We start from the raw sequence: 19373 nt of genomic DNA, 5'->3' as shown, positions 1-19373 counted from the left end.
TTTGATTTCTGTAACAGTCCTTAGGAACAAGGGGACCAGATCTGACCAGAACTGTTTCATAAATTCGGCAGGGAAACCATCCGGCCCAGGAGCTTTGCCCGTAGGCATGTTTTCTAAAGCTGTTAATAGTTCTTCCATGGTCAGTGGCGAATCCAATATGTTTCTTTGTTCTGCCATCAGTTGGGGTAGATTGAGTTTTTTGAGGAAGGCATGAATGTCGTCAGGATTCGGGTTGGTAGTTGTTGAATATAATTTTTCATAGAAGCTATAAAAGATATGATTAATTTTCCTGTGGTGATTGAGTGTGTTTGCCACTTGAGTCCTGAATTGCATTTATAAGAGATTTTTCTCTGTTGCGTTGGAGTTGATTCGCAAGAAATTTGCCTGATTTATTGCTATGCTCAAAATTTTGGTATCTAAGTTGTTGAAGTACGAATTCTGTTTTTTTGGTCAAGATATAGATGTAGTTTCACATTTTGTAGTTGGGTCCATAATTTTTCATTTGGGTTTGCAGTGTATTGTTCTGTTATGTCTTTAATCTTATCCTCGATGGTTTTTTCTGCTTGTTGGTCCTGTTTTTTCTTGTAAGAGGAGTAAGACATAATTTTGCCTCTGATTTCGGCTTTCCCTGTCTCCCAAATCAGAGATGGGGATAAATTTGGAGAGTCATTTATTTCCAAAAACCCCTTCCATTCCTTCCTTATTAATGAGTCAAATTCAGGGTCTCTCAGTAATGAGGTGTTGAGGCGCCATGTGGGTGATGGTTTTAGGGAGGGTTCTATTTGAAGGTGGAGGGACACCGGTGCATGATCACTGATTATGATAGGGTGTATACTGGTGTTGATTCTTTGTACAATAGAATTGTTTGTCAGAAAAAAGTAAATTCTAGAAAAGGAGTGGTGTACTGGGGAAAAGAAAGTGTATTCCCTCTTTGTTGGGTTTTTGATTCTCCAACCATCGCCAAGTCCAAACTCATCTATGCATTCTTTGAGGACTTTGGCTGATTGTGATTTTTTTATGTGTGTCGAGTTATGGGACCTATCTAGAGAGGGATTCAGGACTGTGTTAAAGTCCCCTCCAATGATTGTAATGGGTATGACGGCTATGTCAGATAATTGTGAGGATCATGAGGATCATCGTTATTCGGGGCATAAATGTTTGCAATTGTGTATAATTTATTAAAGATTGATGCCTGAATGATGATATATCGACCTTCTGTGTCTGTTATCAATTTGTTTAAGGTAAACACGTGTCTCTTATGGACCAAAATCGAGACTCCTCTTTGTCTACTATTGAAACAGGAAGAGAAAACTTGGTTAAAATTAGGATCTATAAGAGATTTTTTTTCTGAATCTTGTAGGTGAGTTTCTTGAATGAGTAAGATAGCGGCTTGTAATTTGGAGATATAATCCATAATTTTAATTTTTTTGCCTGCGAGCGAATGCCATGCACATTCCAAGAGACAACAGTTAACTGTGACATTGAGATTGAGAGCATTCAGTCCTTCTTTGTATGTTGTGTTGGTAGAGGATTTTGTATGTCTCTAAGGAGCCGTCTGCTGCTGTCAGCATGAAAGGATGTACAGACAATGGAGAGAAATCAGGAGGTGAGTGTTGGAATACTTGATTATACCTGGTACAAACAATGTCATACAGACATATCAACAATAGCATCAGTTCCTGGAAAATGAATTGTTAACTTAATAACATTAGCACCACGAGAAAGGAAATTATTGTGTCGGAGATATGTGGAGGGTTGAAGGGGTGAGTGGAGGTAAGTGTGGAGGGCAGGGAGACATGGACAGAAGGAGAAGAAAGAAAGATGAATAGCAGGGGGGATGTAAGAGGTGAGTGAGAAGGTAAGAGGAGTGACATACATTAACGCTTTGTGAGGTTTTTCTTTTATGTTTTTTTTTTTTCCTATTCTAAGTATTTATATTTATATATACAAATGTAAACCTTTATAATATACATACAAATAACAAATATACATGGCTTATTTTTCTTAATACTTATCCGTCAGTAGAGCCAGGGGGTGATGTTTGCATCCCGGAACAGCTGACCGTCGATGTAAAGTTTGTCCACTGTAAGTGCGGCCCTCTTTCCTCTCTGCCGGTGATCCTTGAGAATCGGGTACAGCACTTTACGCCTCTCGTTGATTTCTTTCGGGAACTGGTCGTTAATTCCGAAAGTGGTGCCTTTGAGTTCGCATCCTTTGCTCTTCACAAGTATCTTCTGTTCAAAATGTTCAAATTTTGCAATGATGGGACGCGGACGGTTTCCTCCTCAGGCTCCGAGCCGGTGGACGCGGTGAAAGGAGATATTATTCACCGTCTCTGTTGGCAGTTTGAGAGCGGTGGTCATGAATTTTTTAATCAGGGCCTCTGGATTGTCCAGGGAGCTCTCTGAGATCCCTGAGAAAATTAGGTTGTCCCGCATACTCCTTGATTGTACGTCCAGGACAGTCTCTTTCAGTTGTTTATTTTCTTTTTTGAGCTGGTTTACTTCCACTGAAATGGAGGTGACGTCCGCTCGCAGCTCGGCGTTATCTCTTTGAAGATTAGCGATCTGATCGTACGAAAACTCTAAGCTTGACTTGAGATCCTTGATCTCCTGGTGCATAAGGCTCAGCAGATCTAGTTTTTAATTAATAGACTCAAGTACTGATACCTCAGCTGTTATTAGATCGCTTGTGTCTGTAGAGGAGTCAGCTTTCCTTCTCTTGGCCGGATTGTCAGAAAGCTCCATGACGCACCGCAGGTAGTACTCATCAATAAAGTTTTCTGGGGACTCCACTCTGGCGGTAATTTAGCCTCTTCGATTGCGAGTGGAGTCCGCGGATCTCTGTTGATGTTATCCTCTAAAGTCTTGATTTAATTGGTTTAATCGTGCAGCGTTATGCTGCCATGTAACAATTCAAAACCTCACCCGTCTCGTGAGATCACAGCATATCGCGATCTCCTCCCTCTCGCGATCTCCTCCATTAATTTTTTAATTCAGCAAAATTGACATTAAAAACCGAAATACGACCATTACAAATCTAGTCTTAATAATTAACCAATGTGAAATGCGATTCACAATCGCATATCGTATTTCACATTCCTGGAGGAATATCTGGTGAATAAAACATCCTATTCTGTTGTAATTAAGGTTCAAAAATGAAATAAAATCAAACCCCTTCGTTGCGCAATGTCACATTGACAGTCGTCCTCATAGCACGAAATAACTTCCAATTGAAATACACCAGTTTGAAATTTGTTCCGAGGAGGACGAAAATATGAAAAAAATGGTGTTGGCACGCACAAAACAATATTAATTGTCTATGTAAACATAGATTAATTTCCGTGACAGTTTCACGATCCATGATGAGACCGGATGAGATAGCTATAGAAAATGTTTATTTTTAGTAAAGGGAGGAGTGAAGGAAAGTGTGGAAATAATATCTGACAAGGTTGTCTAATATTTACACAAATCGAATCAATTAAAATTAAAGCAATAAGCAAACCTTTGGGATTTTTTGGAGGTTGGGAGGGAGTCTCTTCCTGCTTTTTATTCATGTCGGATCTTTTCCACTCTTTCCAAATGTCCTTGTTTTGTTCAAACAACTTCTTCTATTCAAGGATGGCTGTGACATCATATGGGGAGACACGCACATGTGCTCACAAACACAAAGAGCAGCACGATTGCCAATGGTCAAGTTTACAATTTTAGCATTAAGGATTTAAGTGATTTTTAAATGTGCGCGTTGACCGTCTGGACAAAAACACGCCACCACCTGACCCCGGCCCATCATCGCAAAATTCGAGCACTTCAAACAAAAAGAACTGGTCCAACTGGCAAGAAATGGCAGTAAACTCCAAGGAACGGACTACGGACTCAACAACCAGTGTCCAACAGAAATCAACCACAGACGCAAGCAGCTATTCCCCATCCGCAAGCAGATGATGAAGGAAGGTAAGCGAGCAGTCTTAACAACGGACAAACTTTACATTGATGGTCAATTATTCAAAGATAAGGACATAACCCCCTGGCTTTTCTAAATCTTACCCTCCATCACACAACCATAAAACTTTTCATCAGACTCTGCAGTTCCCCTCTCTCTCTCCCTCTACTTAAATGTTACACTTAAATAAATTAACCAGGGTCCACTTGTATTAAGTATTACGTTAAAGTCTCACTGTACAGTACCTACCATATGCTTTTTCTCTCATTTACTTTCAGGTTTCTTTTGTCTTGTTTTTCCTCCCCATGTGTTGTTTATTGTTATCGTTGCTGTCTTTTTCTCTCTTTTCTTTTTGTTTCCAACACACACACAACACACACACACACACACACGCTCATAGAGATGAATTTTAACAACTGTTGAAAAAACAAATATATAACCCATGTTACTATGTTGCCTCAGCTAAAGTTTGTTACTTGGAATATCCGTGGAATTGGTTCTCAGGCAAAGAAAAACAAAATATTCAACCAATTAATAAAGTTAAAAGCAGACATATGTTTATTACAGGAAACTCATCTCTCCAAAACAGACTATAACAAGTTACTATCACCACAATTTAACCATTATTCTCAGCCCACTACAATACAAAGCAAAGAGGAGTAGCTATATTGATGCATAACCAAATCTCATTCATTCACAACTCCACTATTACTGACCCGGAAGGACGTTTCATTATAATAAATATCACAATCAATAACAAATCAATAACAATCAGCAATATTTATGGTCCAAATTCTGATAACCCATCCTTTTTCAATAACTTCTCCATTATCGCCAACTCAAATAGCCCCATAATAATAGGAGGATACTTTAACACAGTCATTAACTCATCAATAGACAGAAGTAACACCACAAATAAACGCAACTGGCAATCCACAGACACAATAAAACAGTTCATGAGTGATATTGGTCTTGGCGATGGTTGGCGTGTACAACACCCATCCTCAAAACAATATTCGTTCTTTTCACCAGTTCACCAGTCATTTTCACAAATCGACTACTTCCTTACTAGTAACTCAATAATACCACATATCATAGGTTCCAAAATTCATCCTATAACCATCAGTGGCCACGCACCAGTAACATTCACATGGCAGAGACTCAGTCTAACCCAAATCTAGCCCCAGATGGCGCTTCAACACATCGCTCCTCAGTAATCCAGATTTCGACAAGCTCATTAAAAAGGAGTGGGCATCCTTCCTAGAAATAAATGATTCCCCAAAGTCATCTCCATCACTTCTATGGGAAACAGGTAAAGCAGTCTTAAGAGGTATCATCATTTCATTTTCCACTCACAACAAAAAGAAGGAACAGGAAGAAGAAACTAAACTGGAACAAAAAAATCACACACCTTGAAAATATTATTATGAATAATCCAGCAGAAGATATACAGAGTGAACTCAGGAAATACAAATCACAATTAAATGATATAATAAATAAGAAAACCAAATTCCTCATACACAGACTCCGACAAGAACAATTTCACCATAGCAACAAATCTGGAAAATACTTAGCATAACTTATAATCAGAGCAAACAAAGAAAAAACATCCACCCCCGTCATCACATCACATATCTGGGTATTAACATTTCCCCCAGGCTGTCAGAGTTGCTTAGTCTAGATTACACACCATTACTGAAATCAGTATCAGACAGTCTCCTCCGCTGGATGAACTTACCACTTTCATTATTAGGCCGTATGGCACTGATTAAAATGACAATACTTCCCAAAATAACTTATCTATTCACAATGATTCCGTCTCAACCCAGCACATCATGGTTTAAATCACTAGATTCAATTATAACAAAATTCTACTGGAAAAATAAAACACCAAGAATCAAACTCACAACTTTACAGAAACCAAAGACACATGGAGGACTTTCAGCACCAAACTTTTATAATTACTACCTGGCAAACCAACTACAATACATCCTAAAATGGATCAACCTTCATCAATCAGACAGCACTTGGTTAGACATAGAACAGGCAACTTGCAATAACATCGCTATCTCAGATCTCCCATTCCTCAGTGAGACGATCACACAGCATCAATGTTTTAGAATGTTATCGATTTCAGCAACTCTGACAGCCTGGTGGAAATTCCACAAAATCACAAACTCATCATTGGCACCTTCCAAATTCACACCACTCTGGAACAATCCCAACTTTCTCAGTAGTAAAAAAACACTCCACCTTCCCACATGGTCACAAAAAGGCATAACACACTTAGAACACATAATACATAACAACACACTGGTCCCGTTTACTTACTTGGTCCAGGAGTACAGCATCAGGAGCAAGCAGTTTCTGGAATACCTTCAACTCAAATCATCAATTCAAGCAAAATACAACATCAGAACCATTAACTTAGATTTACCCCCACCAATTTTGAACCTGATTAACATCCATACAAAAAAGAAAGTCCTTTCAAGAATATATCAAATCTTTTTACAATCTGACACAACTCTATCCATACCTACATCAAAGTGGGGAAAATATCTGGCAACTGCTCCCGAAGCTGACTTCTGGAACCACATCTGCAGAAAACATTTACTCCATGTCTAGAAATGCAAATCTACAACTTATACAATATAAAATAATTCACGGGATTCACTACACAGGACAGAAACTGGCAAAAATGGGATCCACATCAGAAATCTGCACAAACTGCATGCAAAATAAACCAAACACTTACCTTCACGCATTCTGGCACTGCACACCTGTCGAACAATTCTGGAGCGAGGTCACCGAATCACTTTCTGTTTTCTTGGGTTCCCATATCCCCCTGTCTCCCTCCCTCTGCTTACTTGGTGACACCTCTGCGTCAAACCTGACAAACTCAAACAATAAACTCCTACTGGTGGCCCAAACCATCGCCAAGAAAACTATCCTCATGAACTGGAAGTCCAAACACAACATAAACATAAGTCACTGGAAAAAATTTTTATCTGACTACATCTCAATGGAAGACTTCAATGAACAGCTTCCAAAAGAATCTCTATTTGGTCACCACTCATTTTCTCTTCACAAAACAGTCCCTCATAATGCCTGAGAGCCAATTCAACTAGAAGCATCAATATCATTGCATCAAGTCTTACTACAAAAACATACCTGTAGCTCCACAGTTATTGTATTATATTGTTTTATGTAGATAGTATCTTCACTAATTAATTAAAGTATACTAATGTTCCTCTCCATTTTTATTTTTTAATCTTTTTATTTTCATTTCTTTTTTTCTCTTATTTTTCTCCTTCCACTGCCTCTCTCCAATAATTCCTTGCTGTCATTATTGTTAATGCTATTTCCATTATTATTATTGTTATTATTATTACAATAACCAACTAACCCTATAGCAAATGAGGGGGAGGAGGAACGGCAGACATAAATATGATGGTTACTATTACTATGACTATATTTGCTACCTGCTAATATTAAGGCCTCTGGTCCCTGTGGGGCCGCACCCGATGCACCCTTGCCTGGGGTCTCTTCGCTCCTCCCAGCCTCTGGCCCTTCCCCTCTCTGCCCTGGACGGCTCCCGTGCGGGCGGCTGGCATGGCAACCGCCCTCTTGTTTTTTAATGCATCGCACACGCCCTGTTTTTAATGCACTACATTCATTCACAAATACAAACATGCAACATGAGCATGTTCCCGGTGGGTCAGCGGGGGCCCGGTAAACCACATTGAAGTGATTAGGAATAGACTGAATAAACAAATCAAACAAATCAATCATCATATGAGATACAACAAATTCCCACCATGCTGGCCTGAGATAAGCAGCTTAAGAAGACAACAACATTAAAATATTGACTGCATGCCACAGAACACTACAGATTTGGCCTCAATGAATACAGGTACAACTCATGAAAGATTCAATATTTTTTGTCACTCATTTCAGAATGTGAAACTCATATATTATATAGATTCATTACACATAGAGTGAAACATTTCAAACATTTATTTCTTGAAATTTTGATAATTGTGGCTTATAGATAATGAAAACCTAAAATGCAGTGTCTCAGAAAATTAGAATATTACATAAGACCAATGGAAAAAAAGGATATTTTAAACAGAAATGTCAGGCTTCTGAAAAGTATGTTAATTTCCATGCACTCAATACTTGGTTGGGCCTTCTTTTGCATGATTTACTCCATCAATGTGGCGTGGCATGGAAGCAATCAGCGTGTGGCACTGCTCAGGTGTAATGGAAGCCCGGGTCGCTTTGATAGCAGCCTTCAGGTCATTTGCATTGTTGGGTCTGGTGTCTCTCATCTTCCTCTTGACAATACCCCACAGATTCTCTATGGGGTTCAGATCAGGTGAGTTTGCTGGCCAATCAAGCACAGTAACACCATGGTCATTGAACCAGCTTTTGGTACCTTTGGCAGTGTGGGTAGGTGCCAAGTCCTGCTGGAAAATGAAATCAGCATCTCCTTAAAGCTTGTCAGCAGAAGGAAGCATGAAGTTCTCTAAAATTTCCTGGTAGATGGCTGTGTTGACTGTGCACTACAGAAAACACAGTGGACCAACACCAGCAGATGATATGGCTCCCCAAATCATCAGACTGTGGAAACTTCACACTGGACTTCAAGCAACATGGATTCTGTGCCTCTCCACACTTCCTCCAGACCCTGGGACCTTGATTTCCAAATGAAATGCAAAATTTGCTTTCATCTGAAAAGAGGACTTTGGACCACTGAGCAACAGTCCAGTCCTTTTTCTCCTTAGCCCAGGTAAGACACTTCTGACGTTGTCTCTGGTTCAGGAGCGGCTCATGATGCGCTGACTCCAGCTTCAGTCCACTCCTTGTGAAGCTCCCCCAAATTCTTGAATGGATGTTGCTTGACAATCCTCTCAAGGCTGGGGTTATCCCTTTTGCTGGTGCACCTTTTCCTACCACACTTTTTCCTTCCACTCAACTTTCCATAATATGCTTGGATACAGCACTCTGTGAGCTACCAACTTCTTTAGCAATGACCTTTGGTGGCTTTCCCTCCTTGTGGAGGGTGTCAATGATTGTCTTCTGGACATCTGTCAAGTCAGCAGTCTTTCCTATGATTGTGTAGCCATCTGACCCAAACTGATAGACCATTTAAAGGCTCAGGATACCTTTGCGGATGTTTTGAGTTAATTAGTTGATTAGGGTGTGACACCATGACTTTCCAAGATTGTGATACAACTTTTTCACAATATTCTAATTTTCTGAGACACTGAATTTTGGGTTTTCATTATCTATAAGCCACAATTATCAAAATTTCAAGGAATACAGTTTGAAATGTGTCACTCCATGTGTAATGAATCTATATAATATATGGGTTTCACATTCTGCAATGAGTAACAAAAAATATTGAACTTTTTCATGACATTCTAATTTTTTGAGATGTACCTGTAGGCCACCCAGGATGCTTCAAATGCACATGTCTGAGGTCTCTGTAAACCTGGCCTTTAATTTGATAAATGAAACAACAAATGCCAACATGCTGGCCTGAGATAAGCAGGTTAAGAAGACAACAACATATGATACGTACGGTACATACGTGCCACGGAACACTACGGATTTGACCTCAATGAACACTGTGACGCCTTCAGAATGTTTTTTGTGAAGATATTTGGGGTCTCTGTAAAGCTAAGATCATGACCTTGAATTTGATATAAGATGCAACAAAATCCCACCATGCTGGCCTGAAATAAGCAGCTTAAGAAGACAACAACATATGATATGTACGGCGTGCCACGGAACACTACGGATTTGACCTCAATGAACAGGCCACTGTGACGCCTCCAGAATGTTTTAAATACACATATTTGGGGTCTCTGTGAAGCCAAGATCATGACCTTTCATCTGATATATGATACAACAAAATCCCACCATGCTGGCCTGAGATAAGCAGCTTAAGAAGAGAACAACAGATTACATATACGGCCTGCCACGGAACACTCCAGATTTGACCTCACTGACCGGGCTGCGACGACACCCCAGAATCTTTTTTGTGAAGATATTTGGGGTCTTTGTAAAGCTATGATCATTACCTTTAATTTGATATATGATACAACAAAATCCCACCTTGACCTCAATGAACAGGCCACTGTGACGCCTCCAGAATGTTTTAAATACACATATTTGGGGTCTCTGTAAGGCTAAGATCATGACCTTTCATCTGATATGATACAACAAAATTACACCATGCTGGCCTGAGATAAGAAACTTAAGAAGACAACAACATCGGTGACCGATAATCGGTCGGTCACTAATGATTACAATATTTGACTACAAAAAGTGCACAAAAAAATAAAAGGTTCACCCCCTTTGAAAGAAACTAGACATAATTCACAAAAAAAGTAAAAGTTCTCTATAACATGTAATAACAATTTAAATCATATTTTTAAATACCAATTATCAGTCATAAGCCAACTTGGCAGGAGGCTAGGCTGTGATGATGCAGTTCTAACAAAGCAACACAACACTAATGTTACACATTGTAAAATCTAATTAGTTGGCCTTACTTAAAGTATGCAAACTCGTTGCCTCAAAAAAATTAAGAAAGTTCATGTAACTTAATAGCCATGTTTAGTGTTAACTTATTTTTTTTTTTCATTTTGTGTGGACTGCTTACAAATTTAACCCCACTTAGAATTACTAAATACCTACTAGTTACTACTCACTCTTTTTTTTTAGTTCACTTAAATTAAACAAACCAACTTCCTTGAATGGGTCCTTGTCCTTCTTCTCTCTCTCTCTCTCTCCCCCCCCTTTCTTATCTATTTAGCTGTTATTACCTATGTAAGACTATGAAAGCCCAAATAACAGACAAACTGCCCAAGGCAAGTTTTTAATACAATCCATGACGATACCTTGCTCCAGAATGATGGAAGTGGAGATGGGCTGGAGGTCTACTGAACTTGGACACTCATAAGGACTATCTTTACTGATAACTGTCAGCACACCAACAGTGCATTCTCGGGCCTTATCTCTCGCTGTATCCTACAAAGACACACACACATATTCTTCATGAATACTACTTCATTTGGTATGGTTAAACTAAAGCTATGGTGTATATTGTATATTGTGGAGATAGAATTACATCTTCAATGTAAGCACAGATATAGTTCTGTTTTATTGCAGATCAAACTTTTTATCATGTGCAAGTACTTACAGAGCAAATTCATAAACTGCTGAGATCAGTCTCTCATCGCGAGTCAGTACCTCCATAATTACCGGTCTCAGAAAAAAAATAAATAAATCAACTCCGACAGCGGGTGTGCGCGTGCACGTGATGAGCACGCCTGCGACTGTTAGTTTCTCCTCAAATTTAACGTGAAAAAGGTGTTTAATGTTCCCTATTTTCAACACAGAGGAAGTCGTGGGTTGAAAATAACAAAGCATTGACCAAGTCCCATCAAAATTTTGCCAAGTTATGTCCAGAATCAGCTAGCGCAGAGCTCTATAACTCTGAGCTAGCGTTAGCCGACATTACTACACACATCATTACTAGCAAACACAAAAAATATGGCGCTTACTTACAGAAAGAAAACGGTCTAAACAAGGGTAAAATATTACTCACCAAATGAGTGTTCCAAGCACAAGAATGCTGAAACGAGTGCCGTTGCAGGGATTATGTCCAGCTCCTCGTCCATTGCAGGTATGTTGTTAAACGTCAAACGTAGAGAGGAAGGAGCTGCGCATGCCCACAGGTCGGAGAAAAAAAAATAAAAAGCGGACAAAGTTTTCAAATTATAACCGAAGCAAAGTACTAATATCACTCTGTGAAACTACTGTTACAATACAAGTACATCTCCTGCAGTGAAAGTTTCAATGAAGTAAAAACATATATCCACAAAAAGAAATACTTAAAAATCTTAAAAGTAAAAGTAGCATACTACTGATTATTATTATATATCTCGTAGGCCTATGTATTATTCTATATGTAATGATTTAAAAAGTACAATATTTCCCTTTGAAATGTAGAGTAAAAATGTATAACGAATATTTTTGGACTAAATTTGGACCACATTGGATGAGCTAAACACAACCCAATTTTCAACGACTATTTTTGGACTAAATTTGGACCACAGTGGACGGGCTAAACACAACCCAATTTTCTACAACTATTTTTGGACTAAATTTGGACAAAATCGAACGGACGAAACAAAACCCAATTTTCACCGACTATTTTTGGACTAAATTTGGACCACAGTGGACGGGCTAAACACAACCCAATTTTCTACAACTATTTTTGGACTAAATTTGGACAAAATCGAACGGACGAAACAAAACCCAATTTTCAACGACTATTTTTGGAATAAATTTGGACAAAATCGGATGGACCAAACACAGCCAATTTTCAACGACTATTTCTGGATTAAATCAAGACTATGCCGGTTGACCAGATTTAGCCCAAAAACCAACGTCCAAATAACATCTGGTGTTTGGTGGGCCGGTACGGATCGAGCACTTTTGCCGAGTACGAGTATAATACGAGTAATACGAGTCAGTATCTGTGCTTGGATTGCATGATAAGTCATCTGACTGTGTCTGTGTTCTGTGATAGGTGCCGCGCCCCTCCCCTACACACATATACATGTGTTGCTGTGTCACGATCAGCTCACTCACTCTGACACACACTAAAAACAGTTCTCTGTCTCTCAGGTTCGCGATCTTTTCCGTTAACGTTTGCAGTTTCTTCACCTTGAGGTTTGTTTTTATTACAGTTTGTACTTACTTATCAACCAGTGGAGTTTTGGTAAACGTGGGTTCGTTCGGACATGGTGCAGATTAATGTGACTCGCGTTGCATCACTGCCTGTCTGAGATTTTTTAAATTTTTTAACCGTCAGCTGGCTTTAATCAAAAAAAATAAATCACACTGATGAAAAAAATTAAATGTTAAAAAAAGTTATGTTGAGTATGAAATTCTTGTCAATAACATTTTACTCGATAATTGCAACAGCATGTGTTGTATTCAGTGTTGCAAAACCTATTGTTCAATCAATATCTGATCAACCCATATCGGTTAAAGCCCCGCCCATTTCAACAAAACCTGATCCACTTCAGGGTTAAGTCCCACCCACTTCCCGTTTAGACCCCGCCCACTCCTAGCACAGATACAGATGAAGATAATTCGTATGGTTAACAGATGCAGATAGAGATAATGCTGAACTCGCTCATCCCTAGTATTTATATCCAGTGGTAAAATAAGTATGGCATTAGTGTTACTGAAACCTATCTGAAGCAGGGGTTTTATCTCTGTTGAGTCTTGAGCCAGAGGCTTGTCCAAACCAGTCTGTCAGGTCTAGAGTCCTGTTTACAGATAAAAAGTCAGTGCATAAAATATTTATGTCATCCATGTACAAAATGCACTTGGTGGTGAGTCCCCCGCTTCCTGGAATTCCCACTCCATTGATTCTTTTGTCCCTTCTCAAAATCAGTGCCAATGGTTCTATACAAACCACATAGAGGAGGGCGGATAATGAACAGCCCTGACGGACACCGCAGTTAATATAGACTGCTTTTGTCAGATGCCCATTAACTAGAAATCTGATGCTAATCCCCCGGTACAGCAGTCTCACCCACGTTCCAAACCTCTCTGGGAAGCCCATTTTTTGCAGTACCATAAAAAGGTACGGTGCGAGTCCCAATTAAAGGCTTTCTCAAAGTCTAAATTTAGGACCACTAACCAAATTTTTCTGTCTCTCGTGAAACAGATGGTGGCTTGGATCAGTACCAGGCCATCTGCGATCCTCCTCCCCGGTATGGCAGAGACTTAATCCGGGTGAATCAAGTCCTGTAAAACCATGGTCACCCGTGTCGCTAAAAGTTTGCTAAAAAGTTTACAGTGACAGTTTAAGAGCGTGATCAGTCTCCAGTTCTTCAGGTCTTTTTAGTCTTTGTTGAGGAGTGTCACTGCCCCTACTCTAAAACTGTCAGGTAAAAGATCAAATCGTTCAAAAAATCTTGAGTTAAAAGCATACTGTCTGTGACTGTCTGGTCAATAAAATCTAAAACTTCAGTCATTATGTCCATCTCATCAGGTTTTTCCTTGAACAGGTTTTCATAGAAACTTACAACCACTTGTTGGGTTTCTTCTGAAGTAGTTGCTAGGCTGCCATTTGCTCTTTTTAGTTTGAGGATATTCCCTCCCTTATTCATTATCTTTTTGAAAAAGTACCTTGTGCATTTTTCTCCTTCTATTTCTTGTTCTCTGCTTCTAAGAATAATTCCTTTACTTTTAATTTCTGTTAAGATTGACATTTCTGTTTTTGCTTGCTTTATTTCATCATTAAAATTGAACCCATGATTATTTAATTCAAAATACCGTTGAAGTCGTTTTTGCAGTCCCATCATGCATCTGTTTTCCTTGTACTTTTTTCTTTTCCCACAGACCTCTTCCTGGTGTCACACCCAAAGTGAGTGATAGTGTGCAAGATAGCATTTGGTGCTTAGAAAACAGGTGTCAATGTAGAATCCTTTGGTGGACAACCCCTGGTAAACAAATAATTTATGCAAGAGGCTCTGGTGCCATCACCGCTGAACCAGGTGAAGCCCTCCTCTCTGGGATGCAAGATTTTAAAACAGTCCTGTAGTTTAAAAACGTCACATGTTGTTTTTAATAAAACTGACGTCTTGTCCATTTTAAAATCCTCCCCTGCTCCTCTTCTGTCCCCTTTGCTTAAAATGCAGTTAAAATCACCCCCTAAAATCAATGGTTTCCAACCAAGCATGTGGGACTGCAAGTCTTCCAAAAGGTCATACCTGTCATTTCTTTCATTAAAACCATAAATATTAAGAAGGTTAAAATCCTGTCCCATAAAAGTCAAATGTCCTAAAAGCGCCCTACTGTCTCTCACCACCATGCTGCAGTTCACCAGAATGTCAGGACTGTTGATTAAAATGGCCACTCCATTTCGATTTTCATTCGACCCACTCCATATTGATTTGCGTGGCCATATGTCCTCCCATTGTCTGTATGTTTAAAATATGGTATGCAGCATTCTTGTAATAAAAACATATCTGACTTAAAAGAACTAAGAAATTACCGACTTGACGCTTCTCACATTTATGGTTGAGAAGGTGATTGCCATGAGTATTGTTAAAACAAACAGTTTTGACATTTTAAAAGACTAAGATGTTATGACAAGTGATTTTGAACTTAAACACAGTGTTAGTTAATCTCTTGTGAATGGAGCTCCTCCTTCACTTCCACAGACTGAGAGTGAAGTGGTTGAGCCCCATTCCCCTTCAGGCCCTGGAATCCCTGGGGGTCTTGCCATTGTTGAATGGGCACCCTCCAGGCACAGTTCCAGATGCTGTCTTCATCCTTTACCTTGGTAGGCTGGCCTTTAACAGTGCAAAATCTTCCCAGCCATGAACAAATGTCCTCAGCATTCACTGTTTCATTGAACATTCTAAACAATAACCGTTTTCAGGCTATTTTCAGTCAGCTTCCCCACATTAAAAGCCGAGAACTGGAATTTCACATTCTCATACCTTGTTCAGGAGTCACGAAGTAGCAATGCGGAACGAAAGCTTACGTCAAAGCCCTTGTTAAAGGGTAAGGTCAGAACACAGTTGAGGTCGTCCAGGGTAAACTTCAGAGTTTTCTGGATGAGCTTCCGTGAGAAGTCAAGCCTCGACATCCACGGGTGCTTTCCATCAACCTCCTTTAAAGAGAAACGGACACTGTGGTGCCTCTGTGTGCCGGCATAGCTGGCTGACATGTTTTCGAGGCACCACCAGCTTGAGGTGCTAAAACCAGCTAAAATACTATTAGCGCAAAACTTACCTGATGGAGAAACAAATAGCAAAGGAAATTAACCACTTTGTCCGCAAGGGCTTGTTGAAACCCTTAAAAAGACAAAGAAGAGCAACAATGCCCTCCCAAACGTTGGAGTAAAGTTATGTCACAGAGATAATCACTTTCACAACCCAGAGGAGGCGATGGCAGTCTTAGCCAAAAGGCCGAGAAGCGATACTCGCAAAGGCTTGGACAATGTGTGTCCCTTCTACACACCCTCACTCTCACTCGTGGTTTGGTCCCAGAACGCCAGCTGGGATATGTGCACGGGAAAAGCTAAACCCCTAAATATTGCTAGATTTAAATGTCTCCAAGCGTCTGTTAAGCTTTGGTCATTGTAGAAGTTTATAAAAGTGTTGTTCGGATGACTTCTGACTTCTGAAAATCTCGTAGGAAAATTATAAAATTCATCATGGACTAAGTTAAGATCACCACCTATAACGTTATCAGAGTATGTTGATTTCATGTTATCTAATTGTAAGCCAATTTGTTGTAATAGGTTTTTATTTCCAGTGCTCCCGTAACCATAAATACTGATTAAAATGAATTTGAAATCATCAAGGGTTAGTATGATTATTATTCAGTGACCATTAAAAAAGTAAAAATTTTTAGTAGGATGGCGACCCCTGCTGATCTTGAATTACCATGGCTGAAATAAACGTCGCATCCACATTGTTTGTAGTAAAAGTGATATCATCTATCTTGGAATGCGTTTCTTGCAAAAAAAAAAAAAAAAAAAAAAAAAAAAGTCATGTCTCTCAGACCCTTTACATTGACAGACATCAGAGAAATGTTTTTTAACTGTAACATATGACTCAAAACAAACAAAAATTGAGATGAATTAACTGAACTGTTTTAGAAACAAGAATATGGTGTTATCTAAGGATACTAACACATTATGGTAGCAAAAACTTAAGCATGTCAATTTGCTTGTAGGATAACAAATCCCATGTCAGTTTGACCATGGTGTGACAAGCTGTATGGCCAAAGATTGAACCAGCAATAAAGACAGGTCTTAAGACTATTTGCCTTTATTGCCCCCATGCCTTGATGAAGGCATGGGGATAATAAAGGCCTCTGGAAACCTCACACGAACCCAGCTGGAAACTCCCTGATAGACGGTGGGCCGTGGCTGGGACTTCATCAAATGTAGTCACAGAAAAGAAAACTGACCTATAGAGAGGTCAAAGCAGATCCGAATAGCATGTTGATTATCACCAATCAATAATATTCATTTGCATTAACCAGTTTAAATCATGTTCTCAAAAGGTTTAGTTGTACAATGAAAATCAAATCTATCTTTAGTTCAAGAGTTCAAGTATTAATTTGTAGTTGCGAAACTATAAATACATTCAAATTGCTTTCTTTTTTTTAACTATATCCAAGTACTGTAATTACATTAACAAATGTTTCAAGAGCTGAATTAGTTTTAGTTAGTTAGTAACAAAGAAATTATAATTTTTCAAAATTAAAAATATCTATATTGCACAGTACCCTTTAATTTGGTAGAAAACTGCATTACATTAAGAAAACCCATGGTAGCTAGAGGCATCAAGGCATAACGTGCTTAATTGTCTCTCCTTGCACCGGTAACAGTGAGATACCGCACAAAATATTTACCTCTTTAAGTATCACAAGCACACACTTACATCCATCAGTCTCACCAATATCTTATTTTTTCAACATACGCAGTGAACAACAGCTTAGAAAAATATTCCTTAGTAAATAACAACACTGAAATAATTATTTGGATGTGACACCAACAAGCTAAGCTGCTAAGCTCAGGTCAATGGCCTATTAGCATCACAACCCAGTCTCAGGCGGCTATAGCACCATTAGCACCAATTACCCTCGCCTAGTTGGCAGAAATCGTCTGTTCTCACTGCTTTACAAAGTTTAAATATTAACAATACACTGGTCAGCCAGTGTTTGACATCATCCAGAATTATTCCAACTCAGTTTAAAACACTATTTTCAGGTCTTACCCCGTGGATGAAAACAGGCTTTATCTCCTTTGGATCAGACAGTGCACGAGGCAGCCACCGTGAACATGGCCGCAAAACAGGAAGTGATGACCGGATGTAACCTATGAGGTTGATCACTCTTTTTTTTCTCTCCTCTCTCTCTCTCTCTCTCTCTCTCTCTCTCTCTCTCTCTCTATTTCTCCCTCTCTGCAGTAGGGGCTGCCTCAAATCGCTTATTGGCAACTAGTTGTGACATTTCCGGTGGTATCCCTAGATCCCATGGCTGATGCCACTGTCAGAGGAGATGCCACGGCCGATGCCACTGTCATTGGAGATGCTACGGCCGATGCTACGGCCCATGCCTTTGTTTATTGGAGATGCCACTGTCAGTGTCACTGTTTATGCCGCTGTTTGTCCGAGACAATAGGGTCTTGCGGCAGACCTCTAGCATAAGGCCGCATCTGTGTCAGACGCTCAGAACAATAAGTACGCGCAAGAAACTTTGAAATAAAAACATTTCACGCACTTTTGTAAGATGCGACTCTGTCATTAATTCATATTTAATTAGCTAGCCCTAGAACGGCACAGTGGTCCACGGGTTATTGCCGATGCCTCCCAGTTAGACGGTCTATGTTCAACTCCAACTCTGGCATTTCACATGTTAAGTTTGACTCTTCTTTATACGTTGCAATATAAGTCTATGCAGCACATCACCGCGTTAAATCATCTCTCAAAATATAATATTTAATAGTTGAGAGTCATTTTTGGCACACTTGTGCCTTGACACCATCAATCAACCTAACATAAGTAATGTAAGCTCTTACCATACCATCAGTATCTCATGTGTAACATTTATATATATTGTTTTGGGTAGATTCCCAAATCTTTTACATGGTATGCTTTACACCTTAAGATTTTTTAGAAGGCATAGTAGCCAATCATATTTTTAGCTATGTTCAAATAACAGTGTCAGCATGTGCGTAAAAATAAATTAATAAATAAAAACTTACCTGTGTTCTTAATGAAATAAGTTATTCTTTTTTTTAATAAATAAATGACACAAAATGACAAGTTTTCATTCTTTTTACCTTTTTTAATCTTAACATTTATCGATGATTTTAATACACTATTGAAATCAAAAGCATTGAGAATACACAGAAATTATTCAATATAAATGGTTTCATAAAGGCACTGAACACATGCTGTATTTCAGTCTACAACAATGTTATCTATCGAATTTTCAATTCAATTCAAAATATCAGTAAGTACACCTGGGTGTTGAAGTGGAAACAGACTTCTCTAAATATACGTCAATGAAACAACATGGTAACACAAAATACAAATGCAGCAGAGGTAATCTTTGAATTTACAGCTGGTTTTGGAAATGGCAATTGGCACATAGAACAAAAAATGTCAACACAACGTCCTCTGTCAGTTCTGTGGATGTACAAAGAGTGGTTTTTAGCTACTCCAGCTACGCTTTTATTCAGCATTAGTGCTCCATGCCAAGTATCCTTGTCTGTCACAAATCTCCTCACAAAAAAATATCCTCTTTCTGCGGGGCATTGTCATTCTGCCTCAGACCAAAGGATGGCATACTACAGTACAGCCTCTGCC

General features: G+C 39.1%; 1 long non-coding RNA gene across 2 annotated transcripts; it reads right to left on the bottom strand.

The window, feature by feature from the left end:
* Nucleotides 1-1999: 1999 nt before the first annotated feature.
* On the bottom strand, nucleotides 2000-17849 carry LOC125010185. Of its 2 annotated transcripts, none has more exons than XR_007113024.1 (4): nucleotides 17778-17849; nucleotides 11564-11677; nucleotides 10854-10983; nucleotides 2000-2335 (listed from the first exon to the last, which is right to left on the bottom strand). It is a non-coding gene; the product is annotated as an uncharacterized LOC125010185 (long non-coding RNA). The 2 variants fall into 2 exon arrangements; XR_007113025.1 differs by lacking the exon at nucleotides 17778-17849 and adding an exon at nucleotides 15530-17097.
* Nucleotides 17850-19373: the final 1524 nt, after the last annotated feature.

The sequence above is a fragment of the Mugil cephalus genome, chromosome 7 (assembly GCF_022458985.1).
Source record: "Mugil cephalus isolate CIBA_MC_2020 chromosome 7, CIBA_Mcephalus_1.1, whole genome shotgun sequence".
Classification (NCBI taxonomy): domain Eukaryota; kingdom Metazoa; phylum Chordata; class Actinopteri; order Mugiliformes; family Mugilidae; genus Mugil; species Mugil cephalus.
Note: the sequence above shows the minus strand (reverse complement) of the source record. Positions and strands in the feature narration are given on the sequence as shown.